Source organism: Asterias amurensis, chromosome 1 (genome assembly GCF_032118995.1).
Source record: "Asterias amurensis chromosome 1, ASM3211899v1".
Lineage (NCBI taxonomy): Eukaryota > Metazoa > Echinodermata > Asteroidea > Forcipulatida > Asteriidae > Asterias > Asterias amurensis.
The window spans coordinates 8,491,176-8,517,763 of record NC_092648.1 but is presented as its reverse complement, the minus strand read 5'-3'; positions in this window follow the sequence as shown (position 1 = coordinate 8,517,763).

Genomic DNA, 26,588 nt, shown 5'->3' with positions numbered 1-26,588 from the left:
CCGCTCTTCCCTTTTCCCTGCCCGGGGAATAAACTTTTTAATTTTCGAGCTCCCGAAAAGCCGAATTAGCGTGATTACTTCTTGCGGATACCCCACCCGAGTGTGCCGGTGCAAATTTGAACCCAGTCAATGTTTTACTTTGGCGGTAATCGACGATTTTCGGTTAAATTATGACGTCACTTTTGCACCAAAAAGTTGTAATTCCCTAGGTTTTGCGAATTTTGCATGACTCCACACAGGAAAGTTGTTCAGGATGCTCAACTTGGTCGATTTGCACCGTCAAAACGCGATTTCCAGAGTTGACTATTAGAAAAACAAGATGGCCGCTCTTCCCTTTTCCCTGCCCGGGGAATAACCTTTTTAATTTTCGAGACACCCCGAAAAGCCGAATTAGCGTGATTACTTCTTGCGGATACCCCACCCGAGTGTGCCGGTGCAAATTTGAACCCAGTCAATGTTGATTTTGGCGGTAATCGACGATTTTCGGTTAAATTATGACGTCACTTTTGCACCAAAAAGTTGTAATTCCCTAGGTTTTGCGAATTTTGCATGACTCCACACAGGAAAGTTGTTCAGGATGCTCAACTTGGTCGATTTGCACCGTCAAAACGCGATTTCCAGAGTTGACTATTAGAAAAACAAGATGGCCGCTCTTCCCTTTTCCCTGCCCGGGGAATAAACTTTTTAATTTTCGAGCTCCCGAAAAGCCGAATTAGCGTGATTACTTCTTGCGGATACCCCACCCGAGTGTGCCGGTGCAAATTTGAACCCCGTCAATGTTTTACTTTGGCGGTAATCGACGATTTTTTGTCAAATTATGACGTCACTTTTGCACCAAAAAGTTGTAATTCCCAAGGTTTTGCGAATTTTGCATGACTCCACACAGGAAAGTTGTTCAGGATGCTCAACTTGGTCGATTTGCACCGTCAAAACGCGATTTCCAGAGTTGACTATTAGAAAAACAAGATGGCCGCTCTTCCTTTTTCCCTGCCCGGGGAATAAACTTTTTAATTTTCGAGCTCCTGAAAAGCCGAATTAGCGTGATTACTTCTTGCGGATACCCCACCCGAGTGTGCCGGTGCAAATTTGAACCCCGTCAATGTTTTACTTTGGCGGTAATCGACGATTTTTTGTCAAATTATGACGTCACTTTTGCACCAAAAAGTTGTAATTCCCAAGGTTTTGCGAATTTTGCATGACTCCACACAGGAAAGTTGTTCAGGATGCTCAACTTGGTCGATTTGCACCGTCAAAACGCGATTTCCAGAGTTGAATATTAGAAAAACAAGATGGCCGCTCTTCCATTTTCCCTGACCGGAGAATAACTTTTTAATTTTCGAGCCACCCCGAAAAGCCGAATTAGCGTGATTACTTCTTGCGGATACCCCACCCGAGTGTGCCGGTGCAAATTTGAACCCAATCAATGTTTTACTTTGGTGGTAATCGACGATTTTTGGTTAAATTATGACGTCACTTTTGCACCAAAAAGTTGTAATTCCCAAGGTTTTGCGAATTTTGCATGACTCCACACAGGAAAGTTGTTCAGGATCCTCAACTTGGTCGATTTGCACCGTCAAAACGCGATTTCCAGAGTTGACTATTAGAAAAACAAGATGGCCGCTCTTCCTTTTTCCCTGCCCGGGGAATAAACTTTTTAATTTTCGAGCTCCCGAAAAGCCGAATTAGCGTGATTACTTCTTGCGGATACCCCACCCGAGTGTGCCGGTGCAAATTTGAACCCAATCAATGTTTTACTTTGGTGGTAATCGACGATTTTTGGTTAAATTATGACGTCACTTTTGCACCAAAAAGTTGTCATTCCCTAGGTTTTGCGAATTTTGCATGACTCCACACAGGAAAGTTGTTCAGGATGCTCAACTTGGTCGATTTGCACCGTCAAAACGCGATTTCCAGAAATGACTATTAGAAAAACAAGATGGCCGCTCTTCCCTTTTCCCTGCCCGGGGAATAAACTTTTTAATTTTCGAGCTCCTGAAAAGCCGAATTAGCGTGATTACTTCTTGCGGATACCCCACCCGAGTGTGCCGGTGCAAATTTGAACCCCGTCAATGTTTTACTTTGGCGGTAATCGACGATTTTTTGTCAAATTATGACGTCACTTTTGCACCAAAAAGTTGTAATTCCCAAGGTTTTGCGAATTTTGCATGACTCCACACAGGAAAGTTGTTCAGGATGCTCAACTTGGTCGATTTGCACCGTCAAAACGCGATTTCCAGAGTTGAATATTAGAAAAACAAGATGGCCGCTCTTCCATTTTCCCTGACCGGAGAATAACTTTTTAATTTTCGAGCCACCCCGAAAAGCCGAATTAGCGTGATTACTTCTTGCGGATACCCCACCCGAGTGTGCCGGTGCAAATTTGAACCCAATCAATGTTTTACTTTGGTGGTAATCGACGATTTTTGGTTAAATTATGACGTCACTTTTGCACCAAAAAGTTGTAATTCCCAAGGTTTTGCGAATTTTGCATGACTCCACACAGGAAAGTTGTTCAGGATGCTCAACTTGGTCGATTTGCACCGTCAAAACGCGATTTCCAGAGTTGACTATTAGAAAAACAAGATGGCCGCTCTTCCTTTTTCCCTGCCCGGGGAATAAACTTTTTAATTTTCGAGCTCCCGAAAAGCCGAATTAGCGTGATTACTTCTTGCGGATACCCCACCCGAGTGTGCCGGTGCAAATTTGAACCCAATCAATGTTTTACTTTGGTGGTAATCGACGATTTTTGGTTAAATTATGACGTCACTTTTGCACCAAAAAGTTGTCATTCCCTAGGTTTTGCGAATTTTGCATGACTCCACACAGGAAAGTTGTTCAGGATGCTCAACTTGGTCGATTTGCACCGTCAAAACGCGATTTCCAGAAATGACTATTAGAAAAACAAGATGGCCGCTCTTCCCTTTTCCCTGCCCGGGGAATAAACTTTTTAATTTTCGAGCTCCCGAAAAGCCGAATTAGCGTGATTACTTCTTGCGGATACCCCACCCGAGTGTGCCGGTGCAAATTTGAACCCAGTCAATGTTTTACTTTGGCGGTAATCGACGATTTTCGGTTAAATTATGACGTCACTTTTGCACCAAAAAGTTGTAATTCCCTAGGTTTTGCGAATTTTGCATGACTTCACACAGGAAAGTTGTTCAGGATGCTCAACTTGGTCGATTTGCACCGTCAAAACGCGATTTCCAGAGTTGACTATTAGAAAAACAAGATGGCCGCTCTTCCCTTTTCCCTGCCCGGGGAATAACCTTTTTAATTTTCGAGCTCCCGAAAAGCCGAATTAGCGTGATTACTTCTTGCGGATACCCCACCCGAGTGTGCCGGTGCAAATTTGAACCCAATCAATGTTTTACTTTGGTGGTAATCGACGATTTTATGGTTAAATTATGACGTCACTTTTGCACCAAAAAGTTGTAATTCCCAAGGTTTTGCGAATTTTGCATGACTCCACACAGGAAAGTTGTTCAGGATCCTCAACTTGGTCGATTTGCACCGTCAAAACGCGATTTCCAGAGTTGACTATTAGAAAAACAAGATGGCCGCTCTTCCTTTTTCCCTGCCCGGGGAATAAACTTTTTAATTTTCGAGCTCCCGAAAAGCCGAATTAGCGTGATTACTTCTTGCGGATACCCCACCCGAGTGTGCCGGTGCAAATTTGAACCCAATCAATGTTTTACTTTGGTGGTAATCGACGATTTTTGGTTAAATTATGACGTCACTTTTGCACCAAAAAGTTGTCATTCCCTAGGTTTTGCGAATTTTGCATGACTCCACACAGGAAAGTTGTTCAGGATGCTCAACTTGGTCGATTTGCACCGTCAAAACGCGATTTCCAGAAATGACTATTAGAAAAACAAGATGGCCGCTCTTCCCTTTTCCCTGCCCGGGGAATAAACTTTTTAATTTTCGAGCTCCTGAAAAGCCGAATTAGCGTGATTACTTCTTGCGGATACCCCACCCGAGTGTGCCGGTGCAAATTTGAACCCCGTCAATGTTTTACTTTGGCGGTAATCGACGATTTTTTGTCAAATTATGACGTCACTTTTGCACCAAAAAGTTGTAATTCCCAAGGTTTTGCGAATTTTGCATGACTCCACACAGGAAAGTTGTTCAGGATGCTCAACTTGGTCGATTTGCACCGTCAAAACGCGATTTCCAGAGTTGAATATTAGAAAAACAAGATGGCCGCTCTTCCATTTTCCCTGACCGGAGAATAACTTTTTAATTTTCGAGCCACCCCGAAAAGCCGAATTAGCGTGATTACTTCTTGCGGATACCCCACCCGAGTGTGCCGGTGCAAATTTGAACCCAATCAATGTTTTACTTTGATGGTAATCGACGATTTTTGGTTAAATTATGACGTCACTTTTGCACCAAAAAGTTGTAATTCCCAAGGTTTTGCGAATTTTGCATGACTCCACACAGGAAAGTTGTTCAGGATGCTCAACTTGGTCGATTTGCACCGTCAAAACGCGATTTCCAGAGTTGACTATTAGAAAAACAAGATGGCCGCTCTTCCTTTTTCCCTGCCCGGGGAATAAACTTTTTAATTTTCGAGCTCCCGAAAAGCCGAATTAGCGTGATTACTTCTTGCGGATACCCCACCCGAGTGTGCCGGTGCAAATTTGAACCCAATCAATGTTTTACTTTGGTGGTAATCGACGATTTTTGGTTAAATTATGACGTCACTTTTGCACCAAAAAGTTGTAATTCCCAAGGTTTTGCGAATTTTGCATGACTCCACACAGGAAAGTTGTTCAGGATGCTCAACTTGGTCGATTTGCACCGTCAAAACGCGATTTCCAGAGTTGAATATTAGAAAAACAAGATGGCCGCTCTTCCATTTTCCCTGCCCGGGGAATAAACTTTTTAATTTTCGAGCTCCTGAAAAGCCGAATTAGCGTGATTACTTCTTGCGGATACCCCACCCGAGTGTGCCGGTGCAAATTTGAACCCCGTCAATGTTTTACTTTGGCGGTAATCGACGATTTTTTGTCAAATTATGACGTCACTTTTGCACCAAAAAGTTGTAATTCCCAAGGTTTTGCGAATTTTGCATGACTCCACACAGGAAAGTTGTTCAGGATGCTCAACTTGGTCGATTTGCACCGTCAAAACGCGATTTCCAGAGTTGAATATTAGAAAAACAAGATGGCCGCTCTTCCATTTTCCCTGACCGGAGAATAACTTTTTAATTTTCGAGCCACCCCGAAAAGCCGAATTAGCGTGATTACTTCTTGCGGATACCCCACCCGAGTGTGCCGGTGCAAATTTGAACCCAATCAATGTTTTACTTTGGTGGTAATCGACGATTTTTGGTTAAATTATGACGTCACTTTTGCACCAAAAAGTTGTAATTCCCAAGGTTTTGCGAATTTTGCATGACTCCACACAGGAAAGTTGTTCAGGATGCTCAACTTGGTCGATTTGCACCGTCAAAACGCGATTTCCAGAGTTGACTATTAGAAAAACAAGATGGCCGCTCTTCCTTTTTCCCTGCCCGGGGAATAAACTTTTTAATTTTCGAGCTCCCGAAAAGCCGAATTAGCGTGATTACTTCTTGCGGATACCCCACCCGAGTGTGCCGGTGCAAATTTGAACCCAATCAATGTTTTACTTTGGTGGTAATCGACGATTTTTGGTTAAATTATGACGTCACTTTTGCACCAAAAAGTTGTCATTCCCTAGGTTTTGCGAATTTTGCATGACTCCACACAGGAAAGTTGTTCAGGATGCTCAACTTGGTCGATTTGCACCGTCAAAACGCGATTTCCAGAAATGACTATTAGAAAAACAAGATGGCCGCTCTTCCCTTTTCCCTGCCCGGGGAATAAACTTTTTAATTTTCGAGCTCCCGAAAAGCCGAATTAGCGTGATTACTTCTTGCGGATACCCCACCCGAGTGTGCCGGTGCAAATTTGAACCCAGTCAATGTTTTACTTTGGCGGTAATCGACGATTTTCGGTTAAATTATGACGTCACTTTTGCACCAAAAAGTTGTAATTCCCTAGGTTTTGCGAATTTTGCATGACTTCACACAGGAAAGTTGTTCAGGATGCTCAACTTGGTCGATTTGCACCGTCAAAACGCGATTTCCAGAGTTGACTATTAGAAAAACAAGATGGCCGCTCTTCCCTTTTCCCTGCCCGGGAATAACCTTTTTAATTTTCGAGCTCCCGAAAAGCCGAATTAGCGTGATTACTTCTTGCGGATACCCCACCCGAGTGTGCCGGTGCAAATTTGAACCCAATCAATGTTTTACTTTGGTGGTAATCGACGATTTTATGGTTAAATTATGACGTCACTTTTGCACCAAAAAGTTGTAATTCCCAAGGTTTTGCGAATTTTGCATGACTCCACACAGGAAAGTTGTTCAGGATCCTCAACTTGGTCGATTTGCACCGTCAAAACGCGATTTCCAGAGTTGACTATTAGAAAAACAAGATGGCCGCTCTTCCTTTTTCCCTGCCCGGGGAATAAACTTTTTAATTTTCGAGCTCCCGAAAAGCCGAATTAGCGTGATTACTTCTTGCGGATACCCCACCCGAGTGTGCCGGTGCAAATTTGAACCCAATCAATGTTTTACTTTGGTGGTAATCGACGATTTTTGGTTAAATTATGACGTCACTTTTGCACCAAAAAGTTGTCATTCCCTAGGTTTTGCGAATTTTGCATGACTCCACACAGGAAAGTTGTTCAGGATGCTCAACTTGGTCGATTTGCACCGTCAAAACGCGATTTCCAGAAATGACTATTAGAAAAACAAGATGGCCGCTCTTCCCTTTTCCCTGCCGGGGAATAAACTTTTTAATTTTCGAGCTCCTGAAAAGCCGAATTAGCGTGATTACTTCTTGCGGATACCCCACCCGAGTGTGCCGGTGCAAATTTGAACCCCGTCAATGTTTTACTTTGGCGGTAATCGACGATTTTTTGTCAAATTATGACGTCACTTTTGCACCAAAAAGTTGTAATTCCCAAGGTTTTGCGAATTTTGCATGACTCCACACAGGAAAGTTGTTCAGGATGCTCAACTTGGTCGATTTGCACCGTCAAAACGCGATTTCCAGAGTTGACTATTAGAAAAACAAGATGGCCGCTCTTCCTTTTTCCCTGCCCGGGGAATAAACTTTTTAATTTTCGAGCTCCCGAAAAGCCGAATTAGCGTGATTACTTCTTGCGGATACCCCACCCGAGTGTGCCGGTGCAAATTTGAACCCAATCAATGTTTTACTTTGGTGGTAATCGACGATTTTTGGTTAAATTATGACGTCACTTTTGCACCAAAAAGTTGTCATTCCCTAGGTTTTGCGAATTTTGCATGACTCCACACAGGAAAGTTGTTCAGGATGCTCAACTTGGTCGATTTGCACCGTCAAAACGCGATTTCCAGAAATGACTATTAGAAAAACAAGATGGCCGCTCTTCCCTTTTCCCTGCCCGGGGAATAAACTTTTTAATTTTCGAGCTCCCGAAAAGCCGAATTAGCGTGATTACTTCTTGCGGATACCCCACCCGAGTGTGCCGGTGCAAATTTGAACCCAGTCAATGTTTTACTTTGGCGGTAATCGACGATTTTCGGTTAAATTATGACGTCACTTTTGCACCAAAAAGTTGTAATTCCCTAGGTTTTGCGAATTTTGCATGACTTCACACAGGAAAGTTGTTCAGGATGCTCAACTTGGTCGATTTGCACCGTCAAAACGCGATTTCCAGAGTTGACTATTAGAAAAACAAGATGGCCGCTCTTCCCTTTTCCCTGCCCGGGGAATAACCTTTTTAATTTTCGAGCTCCCGAAAAGCCGAATTAGCGTGATTACTTCTTGCGGATACCCCACCCGAGTGTGCCGGTGCAAATTTGAACCCCGTCAATGTTTTACTTTGGCGGTAATCGACGATTTTTTGTCAAATAATGACGTCACTTTTGCACCAAAAAGTTGTAATTCCCAAGGTTTTGCGAGTTTTGCATGACTCCACACAGGAAAGTTGTTCAGGATGCTCAACTTGGTCGATTTGCACCGTCAAAACGCGATTTCCAGAGTTGACTATTAGAAAAACAAGATGGCCGCTCTTCCCTTTTCCCTGCCCGGGGAATAAACTTTTTAATTTTCGAGCTCCCGAAAAGCCGAATTAGCGTGATTACTTCTTGCGGATACCCCACCCGAGTGTGCCGGTGCAAATTTGAACCCCGTCAATGTTTTACTTTGGCGGTAATCGACGATTTTTTGTCAAATTATGACGTCACTTTTGCACCAAAAAGTTGTAATTCCCAAGGTTTTGCGAATTTTGCATGACTCCACACAGGAAAGTTGTTCAGGATGCTCAACTTTGGTCGATTTGCACCGTCAAAACGCGATTTCCAGAGTTGAATATTAGAAAAACAAGATGGCCGCTCTTCCATTTTCCCTGACCGGAGAATAACTTTTTAATTTTCGAGCCACCCCGAAAAGCCGAATTAGCGTGATTACTTCTTGCGGATACCCCACCCGAGTGTGCCGGTGCAAATTTGAACCCAATCAATGTTTTACTTTGGTGGTAATCGACGATTTTTGGTTAAATTATGACGTCACTTTTGCACCAAAAAGTTGTAATTCCCAAGGTTTTGCGAATTTTGCATGACTCCACACAGGAAAGTTGTTCAGGATGCTCAACTTGGTCGATTTGCACCGTCAAAACGCGATTTCCAGAGTTGACTATTAGAAAAACAAGATGGCCGCTCTTCCCTTTTCCCTGCCCGGGAATACCCTTTTTAATTTTCGAGTCACCCCGAAAAGCCGAATTAGCGTGATTACTTCTTGCGGATACCCCACCCGAGTGTGCCGGTGCAAATTTGAACCCAATCAATGTTTTACTTTGGTGGTAATCGACGATTTTTGGTTAAATTATGACGTCACTTTTGCACCAAAAAGTTGTAATTCCCAAGGTTTTGCGAATTTTGCATGACTCCACACAGGAAAGTTGTTCAGGATGCTCAACTTGGTCGATTTGCACCGTCAAAACGCGATTTCCAGAGTTGACTATTAGAAAAACAAGATGGCCGCTCTTCCCTTTTCCCTGCCCGGTCAATAACCTTTTTAATTTTCGAGACACCCCGAAAAGCCGAATTAGCGTGATTACTTCTTGCGGATACCCCACCCGAGTGTGCCGGTGCAAATTTGAACCCAGTCAATGTTTTACTTTGGCGGTAATCGACGATTTTCGGTTAAATTATGACGTCACTTTTGCACCAAAAAGTTGTAATTCCCTAGGTTTTGCGAATTTTGCATGACTCCACACAGGAAAGTTGTTCAGGATGCTCAACTTGGTCGATTTGCACCGTCAAAACGCGATTTCCAGATTTGACTATTAGAAAAACAAGATGGCCGCTCTTCCCTTTTCCCTGCCCGGGGAATAAACTTTTTAATTTTCGAGCTCCCGAAAAGCCGAATTAGCGTGATTACTTCTTGCGGATACCCCACCCGAGTGTGCCGGTGCAAATTTGAACCCCGTCAATGTTTTACTTTGGTGGTAATCGACGATTTTTGGTTAAATTATGACGTCACTTTTGCACCAAAAAGTTGTAATTCCCAAGGTTTTGCGAATTTTGCATGACTCCACACAGGAAAGTTGTTCAGGATGCTCAACTTGGTCGATTTGCACCGTCAAAACGCGATTTCCAGAGTTGAATATTAGAAAAACAAGATGGCCGCTCTTCCATTTTCCCTGACCGGAGAATAACCTTTTTAATTTTCGAGACACCCCGAAAAGCCGAATTAGCGTGATTACTTCTTGCGGATACCCCACCCGAGTGTGCCGGTGCAAATTTGAACCCAATCAATGTTTTACTTTGGTGGTAATCGACGATTTTTGGTTAAATTATGACGTCACTTTTGCACCAAAAAGTTGTAATTCCCAAGGTTTTGCGAATTTTGCATGACTCCACACAGGAAAGTTGTTCAGGATGCTCAACTTGGTCGATTTACACCGTCAAAACGCGATTTCCAGAGTTGACTATTAGAAAAACAAGATGGCCGCTCTTCCCTTTTCCTTGCCCGGGGAATACCCTTTTTAATTTTCGAGTCACCACGAAAAGCCGAATTAGCGTGATTACTTCTTGCGGATACCCCACCCGAGTGTGCCGGTGCAAATTTGAACCCAATCAATGTTTTACTTTGGTGGTAATCGACGATTTTTGGTTAAATTATGACGTCACTTTTGCACCAAAAAGTTGTAATTCCCAAGGTTTTGCGAATTTTGCATGACTCCACACAGGAAAGTTGTTCAGGATGCTCAACTTGGTCGATTTGCACCGTCAAAACGCGATTTCCAGAGTTGACTATTAGAAAAACAAGATGGCCGCTCTTCCTTTTTCCCTGCCCGGGGAATAAACTTTTTAATTTTCGAGCTCCCGAAAAGCCGAATTAGCGTGATTACTTCTTGCGGATACCCCACCCGAGTGTGCCGGTGCAAATTTGAACCCAATCAATGTTTTACTTTGGTGGTAATCGACGATTTTTGGTTAAATTATGACGTCACTTTTGCACCAAAAAGTTGTCATTCCCTAGGTTTTGCGAATTTTGCATGACTCCACACAGGAAAGTTGTTCAGGATGCTCAACTTGGTCGATTTGCACCGTCAAAACGCGATTTCCAGAAATGACTATTAGAAAAACAAGATGGCCGCTCTTCCCTTTTCCCTGCCCGGGGAATAAACTTTTTAATTTTCGAGCTCCTGAAAAGCCGAATTAGCGTGATTACTTCTTGCGGATACCCCACCCGAGTGTGCCGGTGCAAATTTGAACCCCGTCAATGTTTTACTTTGGCGGTAATCGACGATTTTTTGTCAAATTATGACGTCACTTTTGCACCAAAAAGTTGTAATTCCCAAGGTTTTGCGAATTTTGCATGACTCCACACAGGAAAGTTGTTCAGGATGCTCAACTTGGTCGATTTGCACCGTCAAAACGCGATTTCCAGAGTTGAATATTAGAAAAACAAGATGGCCGCTCTTCCATTTTCCCTGACCGGAGAATAACTTTTTAATTTTCGAGCCACCCCGAAAAGCCGAATTAGCGTGATTACTTCTTGCGGATACCCCACCCGAGTGTGCCGGTGCAAATTTGAACCCAATCAATGTTTTACTTTGGTGGTAATCGACGATTTTTGGTTAAATTATGACGTCACTTTTGCACCAAAAAGTTGTAATTCCCAAGGTTTTGCGAATTTTGCATGACTCCACACAGGAAAGTTGTTCAGGATGCTCAACTTGGTCGATTTGCACCGTCAAAACGCGATTTCCAGAGTTGACTATTAGAAAAACAAGATGGCCGCTCTTCCTTTTTCCCTGCCCGGGGAATAAACTTTTTAATTTTCGAGCTCCCGAAAAGCCGAATTAGCGTGATTACTTCTTGCGGATACCCCACCCGAGTGTGCCGGTGCAAATTTGAACCCAATCAATGTTTTACTTTGGTGGTAATCGACGATTTTTGGTTAAATTATGACGTCACTTTTGCACCAAAAAGTTGTCATTCCCTAGGTTTTGCGAATTTTGCATGACTCCACACAGGAAAGTTGTTCAGGATGCTCAACTTGGTCGATTTGCACCGTCAAAACGCGATTTCCAGAAATGACTATTAGAAAAACAAGATGGCCGCTCTTCCCTTTTCCCTGCCCGGGGAATAAACTTTTTAATTTTCGAGCTCCCGAAAAGCCGAATTAGCGTGATTACTTCTTGCGGATACCCCACCCGAGTGTGCCGGTGCAAATTTGAACCCAGTCAATGTTTTACTTTGGCGGTAATCGACGATTTTCGGTTAAATTATGACGTCACTTTTGCACCAAAAAGTTGTAATTCCCTAGGTTTTGCGAATTTTGCATGACTTCACACAGGAAAGTTGTTCAGGATGCTCAACTTGGTCGATTTGCACCGTCAAAACGCGATTTCCAGAGTTGACTATTAGAAAAACAAGATGGCCGCTCTTCCCTTTTCCCTGCCCGGGAATAACCTTTTTAATTTTCGAGCTCCCGAAAAGCCGAATTAGCGTGATTACTTCTTGCGGATACCCCACCCGAGTGTGCCGGTGCAAATTTGAACCCAATCAATGTTTTACTTTGGTGGTAATCGACGATTTTATGGTTAAATTATGACGTCACTTTTGCACCAAAAAGTTGTAATTCCCAAGGTTTTGCGAATTTTGCATGACTCCACACAGGAAAGTTGTTCAGGATCCTCAACTTGGTCGATTTGCACCGTCAAAACGCGATTTCCAGAGTTGACTATTAGAAAAACAAGATGGCCGCTCTTCCTTTTTCCCTGCCCGGGGAATAAACTTTTTAATTTTCGAGCTCCCGAAAAGCCGAATTAGCGTGATTACTTCTTGCGGATACCCCACCCGAGTGTGCCGGTGCAAATTTGAACCCAATCAATGTTTTACTTTGGTGGTAATCGACGATTTTTGGTTAAATTATGACGTCACTTTTGCACCAAAAAGTTGTCATTCCCTAGGTTTTGCGAATTTTGCATGACTCCACACAGGAAAGTTGTTCAGGATGCTCAACTTGGTCGATTTGCACCGTCAAAACGCGATTTCCAGAAATGACTATTAGAAAAACAAGATGGCCGCTCTTCCCTTTTCCCTGCCGGGGAATAAACTTTTTAATTTTCGAGCTCCTGAAAAGCCGAATTAGCGTGATTACTTCTTGCGGATACCCCACCCGAGTGTGCCGGTGCAAATTTGAACCCCGTCAATGTTTTACTTTGGCGGTAATCGACGATTTTTTGTCAAATTATGACGTCACTTTTGCACCAAAAAGTTGTAATTCCCAAGGTTTTGCGAATTTTGCATGACTCCACACAGGAAAGTTGTTCAGGATGCTCAACTTGGTCGATTTGCACCGTCAAAACGCGATTTCCAGAGTTGAATATTAGAAAAACAAGATGGCCGCTCTTCCATTTTCCCTGACCGGAGAATAACTTTTTAATTTTCGAGCCACCCCGAAAAGCCGAATTAGCGTGATTACTTCTTGCGGATACCCCACCCGAGTGTGCCGGTGCAAATTTGAACCCAATCAATGTTTTACTTTGATGGTAATCGACGATTTTTGGTTAAATTATGACGTCACTTTTGCACCAAAAAGTTGTAATTCCCAAGGTTTTGCGAATTTTGCATGACTCCACACAGGAAAGTTGTTCAGGATGCTCAACTTGGTCGATTTGCACCGTCAAAACGCGATTTCCAGAGTTGACTATTAGAAAAACAAGATAGCCGCTCTTCCTTTTTCCCTGCCCGGGGAATAAACTTTTTAATTTTCGAGCTCCCGAAAAGCCGAATTAGCGTGATTACTTCTTGCGGATACCCCACCCGAGTGTGCCGGTGCAAATTTGAACCCAATCAATGTTTTACTTTGGTGGTAATCGACGATTTTTGGTTAAATTATGACGTCACTTTTGCACCAAAAAGTTGTCATTCCCTAGGTTTTGCGAATTTTGCATGACTCCACACAGGAAAGTTGTTCAGGATGCTCAACTTGGTCGATTTGCACCGTCAAAACGCGATTTCCAGAAATGACTATTAGAAAAACAAGATGGCCGCTCTTCCCTTTTCCCTGCCCGGGGAATAAACTTTTTAATTTTCGAGCTCCCGAAAAGCCGAATTAGCGTGATTACTTCTTGCGGATACCCCACCCGAGTGTGCCGGTGCAAATTTGAACCCAGTCAATGTTTTACTTTGGCGGTAATCGACGATTTTCGGTTAAATTATGACGTCACTTTTGCACCAAAAAGTTGTAATTCCCTAGGTTTTGCGAATTTTGCATGACTTCACACAGGAAAGTTGTTCAGGATGCTCAACTTGGTCGATTTGCACCGTCAAAACGCGATTTCCAGAGTTGACTATTAGAAAAACAAGATGGCCGCTCTTCCCTTTTCCCTGCCCGGGGAATAACCTTTTTAATTTTCGAGCTCCCGAAAAGCCGAATTAGCGTGATTACTTCTTGCGGATACCCCACCCGAGTGTGCCGGTGCAAATTTGAACCCCGTCAATGTTTTACTTTGGCGGTAATCGACGATTTTTTGTCAAATAATGACGTCACTTTTGCACCAAAAAGTTGTAATTCCCAAGGTTTTGCGAGTTTTGCATGACTCCACACAGGAAAGTTGTTCAGGATGCTCAACTTGGTCGATTTGCACCGTCAAAACGCGATTTCCAGAGTTGACTATTAGAAAAACAAGATGGCCGCTCTTCCCTTTTCCCTGCCCGGGGAATAAACTTTTTAATTTTCGAGCTCCCGAAAAGCCGAATTAGCGTGATTACTTCTTGCGGATACCCCACCCGAGTGTGCCGGTGCAAATTTGAACCCCGTCAATGTTTTACTTTGGCGGTAATCGACGATTTTTTGTCAAATTATGACGTCACTTTTGCACCAAAAAGTTGTAATTCCCAAGGTTTTGCGAATTTTGCATGACTCCACACAGGAAAGTTGTTCAGGATGCTCAACTTTGGTCGATTTGCACCGTCAAAACGCGATTTCCAGAGTTGAATATTAGAAAAACAAGATGGCCGCTCTTCCATTTTCCCTGACCGGAGAATAACTTTTTAATTTTCGAGCCACCCCGAAAAGCCGAATTAGCGTGATTACTTCTTGCGGATACCCCACCCGAGTGTGCCGGTGCAAATTTGAACCCAATCAATGTTTTACTTTGGTGGTAATCGACGATTTTTGGTTAAATTATGACGTCACTTTTGCACCAAAAAGTTGTAATTCCCAAGGTTTTGCGAATTTTGCATGACTCCACACAGGAAAGTTGTTCAGGATGCTCAACTTGGTCGATTTGCACCGTCAAAACGCGATTTCCAGAGTTGACTATTAGAAAAACAAGATGGCCGCTCTTCCCTTTTCCCTGCCCGGTCAATAACCTTTTTAATTTTCGAGACACCCCGAAAAGCCGAATTAGCGTGATTACTTCTTGCGGATACCCCACCCGAGTGTGCCGGTGCAAATTTGAACCCAGTCAATGTTTTACTTTGGCGGTAATCGACGATTTTCGGTTAAATTATGACGTCACTTTTGCACCAAAAAGTTGTAATTCCCTAGGTTTTGCGAATTTTGCATGACTCCACACAGGAAAGTTGTTCAGGATGCTCAACTTGGTCGATTTGCACCGTCAAAACGCGATTTCCAGATTTGACTATTAGAAAAACAAGATGGCCGCTCTTCCCTTTTCCCTGCCCGGGGAATAAACTTTTTAATTTTCGAGCTCCCGAAAAGCCGAATTAGCGTGATTACTTCTTGCGGATACCCCACCCGAGTGTGCCGGTGCAAATTTGAACCCCGTCAATGTTTTACTTTGGTGGTAATCGACGATTTTTGGTTAAATTATGACGTCACTTTTGCACCAAAAAGTTGTAATTCCCAAGGTTTTGCGAATTTTGCATGACTCCACACAGGAAAGTTGTTCAGGATGCTCAACTTGGTCGATTTGCACCGTCAAAACGCGATTTCCAGAGTTGAATATTAGAAAAACAAGATGGCCGCTCTTCCATTTTCCCTGACCGGAGAATAACCTTTTTAATTTTCGAGACACCCCGAAAAGCCGAATTAGCGTGATTACTTCTTGCGGATACCCCACCCGAGTGTGCCGGTGCAAATTTGAACCCAATCAATGTTTTACTTTGGTGGTAATCGACGATTTTTGGTTAAATTATGACGTCACTTTTGCACCAAAAAGTTGTAATTCCCAAGGTTTTGCGAATTTTGCATGACTCCACACAGGAAAGTTGTTCAGGATGCTCAACTTGGTCGATTTACACCGTCAAAACGCGATTTCCAGAGTTGACTATTAGAAAAACAAGATGGCCGCTCTTCCCTTTTCCTTGCCCGGGGAATACCCTTTTTAATTTTCGAGTCACCACGAAAAGCCGAATTAGCGTGATTACTTCTTGCGGATACCCCACCCGAGTGTGCCGGTGCAAATTTGAACCCAATCAATGTTTTACTTTGGTGGTAATCGACGATTTTTGGTTAAATTATGACGTCACTTTTGCACCAAAAAGTTGTAATTCCCAAGGTTTTGCGAATTTTGCATGACTCCACACAGGAAAGTTGTTCAGGATGCTCAACTTGGTCGATTTGCACCGTCAAAACGCGATTTCCAGAGTTGACTATTAGAAAAACAAGATGGCCGCTCTTCCCTTTTCCCTGCCCGGGGAATAACCTTTTTAATTTTCGAGACACCCCGAAAAGCCGAATTAGCGTGATTACTTCTTGCGGATACCCCACCCGAGTGTGCCGGTGCAAATTTGAACCCAGTCAATGTTTTACTTTGGCGGTAATCGACGATTTTCGGTTAAATTATGACGTCACTTTTGCACCAAAAAGTTGTAATTCCCTAGGTTTTGCGAATTTTGCATGACTCCACACAGGAAAGTTGTTCAGGATGCTCAACTTGGTCGATTTACACCGTCAAAACGCGATTTCCAGAGTTGACTATTAGAAAAACAAGATGGCCGCTCTTCCCTTTTCCTTGCCCGGGGAATACCCTTTTTAATTTTCGAGTCACCACGAAAAGCCGAATTAGCGTGATTACTTCTTGCGGATACCCCACCCGAGTGTGCCGGTGCAAATTTGAACCCAATCAATGTTTTACTTTGGTGGTAATCGACGATTTTTGGTTAAATTATGACGTCACTTTTGCACCAAAAAGTTGTAATTCCCAAGGTTTTGCGAATTTTGCATGACTCCACACAGGAAAGTTGTTCAGGATGCTCAACTTGGTCGATTTACACCGTCAAAACGCGATTTCCAGAGTTGACTATTAGAAAAACAAGATGGCCGCTCTTCCCTTTTCCTTGCCCGGGGAATACCCTTTTTAATTTTCGAGTCACCACGAAAAGCCGAATTAGCGTGATTACTTCTTGCGGATACCCCACCCGAGTGTGCCGGTGCAAATTTGAACCCAATCAATGTTTTACTTTGGTGGTAATCGACGATTTTTGGTTAAATTATGACGTCACTTTTGCACCAAAAAGTTGTAATTCCCAAGGTTTTGCGAATTTTGCATGACTCCACACAGGAAAGTTGTTCAGGATGCTCAACTTGGTCGATTTGCACCGTCAAAACGCGATTTCCAGAGTTGACTATTAGAAAAACAAGATGGCCGCTCTTCCCTTTTCCCTGCCCGGGGAATAACCTTTTTAATTTTCGAGACACCCCGAAAAGCCGAATTAGCGTGATTACTTCTTGCGGATACCCCACCCGAGTGTGCCGGTGCAAATTTGAACCCAGTCAATGTTTTACTTTGGCGGTAATCGACGATTTTCGGTTAAATTATGACGTCACTTTTGCACCAAAAAGTTGTAATTCCCTAGGTTTTGCGAATTTTGCATGACTCCACACAGGAAAGTTGTTCAGGATGCTCAACTTGGTCGATTTGCACCGTCAAAACGCGATTTCCAGAGTTGACTATTAGAAAAACAAGATGGCCGCTCTTCCCTTTTCCCTGCCCGGGGATTAAACTTTTTAATTTTCGAGCTCCCGAAAACCCGAATTAGCGTGATTACTTCTTGCGGATACCCCACCCGAGTGAGCCGGTGCAAATTTGAACCCCGTCAATGTTTTACTTTGGCGGTAACCGACGATTTTTTGTCAAATTATGACGTCACTTTTGCACCAAAAAGTTGTAATTCCCAAGGTTTTGCGAATTTTGCATGACTCCACACAGGAAAGTTGTTCAGGATGCTCAACTTGGTCGATTTGCACCGTCAAAACGCGGTTTCCAGAAATGACTATTAGAAAAACAAGATGGCCGCTCTTCCCTTTTCCCTGCCCGGGGAATAAACTTTTTAATTTTCGAGCTCCCGAAAAGCCGAATTAGCGTGATTACTTCTTGCGGATACCCCACCCGAGTGTGCCGGTGCAAATTTGAACCGAATCAATGTTTTACTTTGGTGGTAATCGACGATTTTTGGTTAAATTATGACGTCACTTTTGCACCAAAAAGTTGTCATTCCCTAGGTTTTGCGTATTTTGCATGACTCCACACAGGAAAGTTGTTCAGGATGCTCAACTTGGTCGATTTGCACCGTCAAAACGCGATTTCCAGAGTTGACTATTAGAAAAACAAGATGGCCGCTCTTCCCTTTTCCCTGCCCGGGGAATAAACTTTTTAATTTTCGAGCTCCCGAAAAGCCGAATTAGCGTGATTACTTCTAGCGGATACCCCACCCGAGTGTGCCGGTGCAAATTTGAACCCAATCAATGTTTACTTTGGTGGTAATCGACGATTTTTGGTTAAATTATGACGTCACTTTTGCACCAAAAAGTTGTAATTCCCAAGGTTTTGCGAATTTTGCATGACTCCACACAGGAAAGTTGTTCAGGATGCTCAACTTGGTCGATTTGCACCGTCAAAACGCGATTTCCAGAGTTGACTATTAGAAAAACAAGATGGCCGCTCTTCCCTTTTCCCTGCCCGGGGAATAAACTTTTTAATTTTCGAGCTCCCGAAAAGCCGAATTAGCGTGATTACTTCTTGCGGATACCCCACCCGAGTGTGCCGGTGCAAATTTGAACCCAATCAATGTTTTACTTTGGTGGTAATCGACGATTTTTGGTTAAATTATGACGTCACTTTTGCACCAAAAAGATGTAATTCCCAAGGTTTTGCGAATTGTGCATGACTCCACACAGGAAAGTTGTTCAGGATGCTCAACTTGGTCGATTTGCACCGTCAAAACGCGATTTCCAGAGTTGACTATTAGAAAAACAAGATGGCCGCTCTTCCCTTTTCCCTGCCCGGGGAATAAACTTTTTAATTTTCGAGCTCCCGAAAAGCCGAATTAGCGTGATTACTTCTTGCGGATACCCCACCCGAGTGTGCCGGTGCAAATTTGAAGCCCGTCAATGTTTTACTTTGGCGGTAATCGACGATTTTTTGTCAAATTATGACGTCACTTTTGTACCAAAAAGTTGTAACTCCCAAGGTTTTGCGAATTTTGCATGACTCCACACAGGAAAGTTGTTCAGGATGGTCAACTAGGTCGATTTGCACCGCCAAAACGCGGTTTCCAGAAATGACTATTAGAAAAACAAGATGGCCGCTCTTCCCTTTTCCCTGCCCGGGGAATAAACTTTTTACTTTTCGAGCTCCCGAAAAGCCGAATTAGCGTGATTACTTCTTGCGGATACCCCACCCGAGTGTGCCGGTGCAAATTTGAACCCAGTCAATGTTGATTTTGGCGGTAATCGACGATTTTCGGTTAAATTATGACGTCACTTTTGCACCAAAAAGTTGTAATTCCCTAGGTTTTGCGAATTTTGCATGACTCCACACAGGAAAGTTGTTCAGGATGCTCAACTTGGTCGATTTGCACCGTCAAAACGCGATTTCCAGAGTTGACTATTAGAAAAACAAGATGGCCGCTCTTCCCTTTTCCCTGCCCGGGGAATAAACTTTTTAATTTTCGAGCTCCCGAAAAGCCGAATTAGCGTGATTACTTCTTGCGGATACCCCACCCGAGTGTGCCGGTGCAAATTTGAACCCAATCAATGTTTTACTTTGGTGGTAATCGACGATTTTTGGTTAAATTATGACGTCACTTTTGCACCAAAAAGTTGTAATTCCCAAGGTTTTGCGAATTTTGCATGACTCCACACAGGAAAGTTGTTCAGGATGCTCAACTTGGTCGATTTGCACCGTCAAAACGCGATTTCCAGAGTTGACTAGTAGAAAAACAAGATGGCCGCTCTTCCCTTTTCCCTGCCCGGGGAATAAACTTTTTAATTTTCGAGTCACCCCGAAAAGCCGAATTAGCGTGATTACTTCTTGCGGAAACCCCACCCGAGTGTGCCGGTGCAAATTTGAACCCAATCAATGTTTTACTTTGGTGGTAATCGACGATTTTTGGTTAAATTATGACGTCACTTTTGCACCAAAAAGTTGTAATTTCCAAGGTTTTGCGAATTTAGCATAACTCCACACAGGAAAGTTGTTCAGGATGCTCAACTTGGTCGATTTGCACCGTCAAAACGCGATTTCCAGAGTTGACTATTAGAAAAACAAGATGGCCGCTCTTCCCTTTTCCCTGCCCGGGGAATAAACTTTTTAATTTTCGAGCTCCCGAAAAGCCGAATTAGCGTGATTACTTCTTGCGGATACCCCACCCGAGTGTGCCGGTGCAAATTTGAACCCCGTCAATGTTTTACTTTGGCGGTAATCGACGATTTTTTGTCAAATTATGACGTCACTTTTGCACCAAAAAGTTGTAATTCCCAAGGTTTTGCGAATTTTGCATGACTCCACACAGGAAAGTTGTTCAGGATGGTCAACTAGGTCGATTTGCACCGCCAAAACGCGGTTTCCAGAAATGACTATTAGAAAAACAAGATGGCCGCTCTTCCCTTTTCCCTGCCCGGGGAATAAACTTTTTACTTTTCGAGCTCCCGAAAAGCCGAATTAGCGTGATTACTTCTTGCGGATACCCCACCCGAGTGTGCCGGTGCAAATTTGAACCCAATCAATGTTTTACTTTGGTGGTAATCGACGATTTTTGGTTAAATTATGACGTCACTTTTGCACCAAAAAGTTGTAATTCCCAAGGTTTTGCGAATTTTGCATGACTCCACACAGGAAAGTTGTTCAGGATGCTCAACTTGGTCGATTTGCACCGTCAAAACGCGATTTCCAGAGTTGACTATTAGAAAAACAAGATGGCCGCTCTTCCCTTTTCCCTGCCCGGGGAATAAACTTTTTAATTTTCGAGCTCCCGAAAAGCCGAATTAGCGTGATTACTTCTTGCGGATACCCCACCCGAGTGTGCCGGTGCAAATTTGAACCCAATCAATGTTGATTTTGGTGGTAATCGACGATTTTTGGTTAAATTATGACGTCACTTTTGCACCAAAAAGTTGTCATTCCCTAGGTTTAGCGAATTTTGCATGACTCCACACAGGAAAGTTGTTCAGGATGCTCAACTTGGTCGATTTGCACCGTCAAAACACGATTTCCAGAGTTGACTATTAGAAAAACAAGATGGCCGCTCTTCCCTTTTCCCTGCCCGGGGAATAAACTTTTTAATTTTCGAGCTCCCGAAAAGCCGAATTAGCGTGATTACTTCTTGCGGATACCCCACCCGAGTGTGCCGGTGCAAATTTGAACCCAATCAATGTTTTACTTTGGTGGTAATCGACGATTTTTGGTTAAATTATGACGTCACTTTTGCACCAAAAAGTTGTAATTCCCAAGGTTTTGCGAATTTTGCATGACTCCACACAGGAAAGTTGTTCAGGATGCTCAACTTGGTCGATTTGCACCGTCAAAACGCGATTTCCAGAAATGACTATTAGAAAAACAAGATGGCCGCTCTTCCCTTTTCCCTGCCCGGGGAATAAACTTTTTAATTTTCGAGCTCCCGAAAAGCCGAATTAGCGTGATTACTTCTTGCGGATACCCCACCCGAGTGTGCCGGTGCAAATTTGAACCGAATCAATGTTTTACTTTGGTGGTAATCGACGATTTTTGGTTAAATTATGACGTCACTTTTGCACCAAAAAGTTGTAATTCCCAAGGTTTTGCGTATTTTGCATGACTCCACACAGGAAAGTTGTTCAGGATGCTCAACTTGGTCGATTTGCACCGTCAAAACGCGATTTCCAGAGTTGACTATTAGAAAAACAAGATGGCCGCTCTTCCCTTTTCCCTGCCCGGGGAATAAACTTTTTAATTTTCGAGCTCCCGAAAAGCCGAATTAGCGTGATTACTTCTTGCGGATACCCCACCCGAGTGTGCCGGTGCAAATTTGAACCCCGTCAATGTTTTACTTTGGCGGTAATCGACGATTTTTTGTCAAATTATGACGTCACTTTTGCACAAAAAAGTTGTAATTCCCAAGGTTTTGCGAATTTTGCATGACTCCACACAGGAAAGTTGTTCAGGATGCTCAACTTGGTCGATTTGCACCGTCAAAACGCGATTTCCAGAGTTGAATATTAGAAAAACAAGATGGCCGCTCTTCCATTTTCCCTCACCGGAGAATAACTTTTTACTTTTCGAGCTCCCGAAAAGCCGAGTTAGCGTGATTACTTCTTGCGGATACCCCACCCGAGTGTGCCGGTGCAAATTTGAACCCAGTCAATGTTGATTTTGGCGGTAATCGACGATTTTCGGTTAAATTATGACGTCACTTTTGCACCAAAAAGTTGTAATTCCCTAGGTTTTGCGAATTTTGCATGACTCCACACAGGAAAGTTGTTCAGGATGCTCAACTTGGTCGATTTGCACCGTCAAAACGCGATTTCCAGAGTTGACTATTAGAAAAACAAGATGGCCGCTCTTCCCTTTTCCCTGCCCGGGGAATAAACTTTTTAATTTTCGAGCTCCCGAAAAGCCGAATTAGCGTGATTACTTCTTGCGGATACCCCACCCGAGTGTGCCGGTGCAAATTTGAACCCAATCAATGTTTTACTTTGGTGGTAATCGACGATTTTTGGTTAAATTATGACGTCACTTTTGCACCAAAAAGTTGTCATTCCCTAGGTTTTTCGAATTTTCCATGACTCCACACAGGAAAGTTGTTCAGGATGCTCAACTTGGTCGATTTGCACCGTCAAAACGCGATTTCCAGAAATGACTATTAGAAAAACAAGATGGCCGCTCTTCCCTTTTCCCTGCCCGGGGAATAAACTTTTTAATTTTCGAGCTCCCGAAAAGCCGAATTAGCGTGATTACTTCTTGCGGATACCCCACCCGAGTGTGCCGGTGCAAATTTGAACCCAATCAATGTTTTACTTTGGTGGTAATCGACGATTTTCGGTTAAATTATGACGTCACTTTTGCACCAAAAAGTTGTAATTCCCAAGGTTTTGCGAATTTTGCATGACTCCACACAGGAAAGTTGTTCAGGATGCTCAACTTGGTCGATTTGCACCGTCAAAACGCGATTTCCAGAGTTGACTATTAGAAAAACAAGATGGCCGCTCTTCCCTTTTCCCTGCCCGGGGAATAAACTTTTTAATTTTCGAGCTCCCGAAAAGCCGAATTAGCGTGATTACTTCTTGCGGATACCCCACCCGAGTGTGCCGGTGCAAATTTGAACCCCGTCAATGTTTTACTTTGGCGGTAATCGACGATTTTTTGTCAAATTATGACGTCACTTTTGTACCAAAAAGTTGTAATTCCCAAGGTTTTGCGAATTTTGCATGACTCCACACAGGAAAGTTGTTCAGGATGGTCAACTAGGTCGATTTGCACCGCCAAAACGCGGTTTCCAGAAATGACTATTAGAAAAACAAGATGGCCGCTCTTCCCTTTTCCCTGCCCGGGGAATAAACTTTTTACTTTTCGAGCTCCCGAAAAGCCGAATTAGCGTGATTACTTCTTGCGGATACCCCACCCGAGTGTGCCGGTGCAAATTTGAACCCAGTCAATGTTGATTTTGGCGGTAATCGACGATTTTCGGTTAAATTATGACGTCACTTTTGCACCAAAAAGTTGTAATTCCCTAGGTTTTGCGAATTTTGCATGACTCCACACAGGAAAGTTGTTCAGGATGCTCAACTTGGTCGATTTGCACCGTCAAAACGCGATTTCCAGAGTTGACTATTAGAAAAACAAGATGGCCGCTCTTCCCTTTTCCCTGCCCGGGGAATAAACTTTTTAATTTTCGAGCTCCCGAAAAGCCGAATTAGCGTGATTACTTCTTGCGGATACCCCACCCGAGTGTGCCGGTGCAAATTTGAACCCAATCAATGTTTTACTTTGGTGGTAATCGACGATTTTTGGTTAAATTATGACGTCACTTTTGCACCAAAAAGTTGTAATTCCCAAGGTTTTGCGAATTTTGCATGACTCCACACAGGAAAGTTGTTCAGGATGCTCAACTTGGTCGATTTGCACCGTCAAAACGCGATTTCCAGAGTTGACTAGTAGAAAAACAAGATGGCCGCTCTTCCCTTTTCCCTGCCCGGGGAATAAACTTTTTAATTTTCGAGTCACCCCGAAAAGCCGAATTAGCGTGATTACTTCTTGCGGAAACCCCACCCGAGTGTGCCGGTGCAAATTTGAACCCAATCAATGTTTTACTTTGGTGGTAATCGACGATTTTTGGTTAAATTATGACGTCACTTTTGCACCAAAAAGTTGTAATTTCCAAGGTTTTGCGAATTTAGCATAACTCCACACAGGAAAGTTGTTCAGGATGCTCAACTTGGTCGATTTGCACCGTCAAAACGCGATTTCCAGAGTTGACTATTAGAAAAACAAGATGGCCGCTCTTCCCTTTTCCCTGCCCGGGGAATAAACTTTTTAATTTTCGAGCTCCCGAAAAGCCGAATTAGCGTGATTACTTCTTGCGGATACCCCACCCGAGTGTGCCGGTGCAAATTTGAACCCCGTCAATGTTTTACTTTGGCGGTAATCGACGATTTTTTGTCAAATTATGACGTCACTTTTGCACCAAAAAGTTGTAATTCCCAAGGTTTTGCGAATTTTGCATGACTCCACACAGGAAAGTTGTTCAGGATGGTCAACTAGGTCGATTTGCACCGCCAAAACGCGGTTTCCAGAAATGACTATTAGAAAAACAAGATGGCCGCTCTTCCCTTTTCCCTGCCCGGGGAATAAACTTTTTACTTTTCGAGCTCCCGAAAAGCCGAATTAGCGTGATTACTTCTTGCGGATACCCCACCCGAGTGTGCCGGTGCAAATTTGAACCCAATCAATGTTTTACTTTGGTGGTAATCGACGATTTTTGGTTAAATTATGACGTCACTTTTGCACCAAAAAGTTGTAATTCCTAAGGTTTTGCGAATTTTGCATGACTCCACACAGGAAAGTTGTTCAGGATGCTCAACTTGGTCGATTTGCACCGTCAAAACGCGATTTCCAGAGTTGACTATTAGAAAAACAAGATGGCCGCTCTTCCCTTTTCCCTGCCCGGGGAATAAACTTTTTAATTTTCGAGCTCCCGAAAAGCCGAATTAGCGTGATTACTTCTTGCGGATACCCCACCCGAGTGTGCCGGTGCAAATTTGAACCCAATCAATGTTGATTTTGGTGGTAATCGACGATTTTTGGTTAAATTATGACGTCACTTTTGCACCAAAAAGTTGTCATTCCCTAGGTTTAGCGAATTTTGCATGACTCCACACAGGAAAGTTGTTCAGGATGCTCAACTTGGTCGATTTGCACCGTCAAAACACGATTTCCAGAGTTGACTATTAGAAAAACAAGATGGCCGCTCTTCCCTTTTCCCTGCCCGGGGAATAAACTTTTTAATTTTCGAGCTCCCGAAAAGCCGAATTAGCGTGATTACTTCTTGCGGATACCCCACCCGAGTGTGCCGGTGCAAATTTGAACCCAATCAATGTTTTACTTTGGTGGTAATCGACGATTTTTGGTTAAATTATGACGTCACTTTTGCACCAAAAAGTTGTAATTCCCAAGGTTTTGCGAATTTTGCATGACTCCACACAGGAAAGTTGTTCAGGATGCTCAACTTGGTCGATTTGCACCGTCAAAACGCGATTTCCAGAGTTGACTATTAGAAAAACAAGATGGCCGCTCTTCCCTTTTCCCTGCCCGGGGAATAAACTTTTTAATTTTCGAGCTCCCGAAAAGCCGAATTAGCGTGATTACTTCTTGCGGATACCCCACCCGAGTGTGCCGGTGCAAATTTGAACCCCGTCAATGTTTTACTTTGGCGGTAATCGACGATTTTTTGTCAAATTATGACGTCACTTTTGCACCAAAAAGTTGTAATTCCCAAGGTTTTGCGAATTTTGCATGACTCCACACAGGAAAGTTGTTCAGGATGCTCAACTTGGTCGATTTGCACCGTCAAAACGCGATTTCCAGAGTTGACTATTAGAAAAACAAGATGGCCGCTCTTCCCTTTTCCCTGCCCGGGGAATAAACTTTTTAATTTTCGAGCTCACGAAAAGCCGAATTAGCGTGATTACTTCTTGCGGATACCCCACCCGAGTGTGCCGGTGCAAATTTGAACCCCGTCAATGTTTTACTTTGGCGGTAATCGACGATTTTTTGTCAAATTATGACGTCACTTTTGCACCAAAAAGTTGTAATTCCCAAGGTTTTGCGAATTTTGCATGACTCCACACAGGAAAGTTGTTCAGGATGCTCAACTTGGTCGATTTGCACCGTCAAAACGCGATTTCCAGAGTTGACTATTAGAAAAACAAGATGGCCGCTCTTCCCTTTTCCCTGCCCGGGGAATAAACTTTTTAATTTTCGAGCTCCCGAAAAGCCGAATTAGCGTGATTACTTCTTGCGGATACCCCACCCGAGTGTGCCGGTGCAAATTTGAACCCCGTCAATGTTTTACTTTGGCGGTAATCGACGATTTTTTGTCAAATTATGACGTCACTTTTGCACAAAAAAGTTGCAATTCCCAAGGTTTTGCGAATTTTGCATGACTCCACACAGGAAAGTTGTTCCGGATGCTCAACTTGGTCGATTTGCACCGTCAAAACGCGATTTCCAGAAATGACTATTAGAAAAACAAGATGGCCGCTCTTCCATTTTCCCTCACCGGAGAATAACTTTTTACTTTTCGAGCTCCCGAAAAGCCGAGTTAGCGTGAT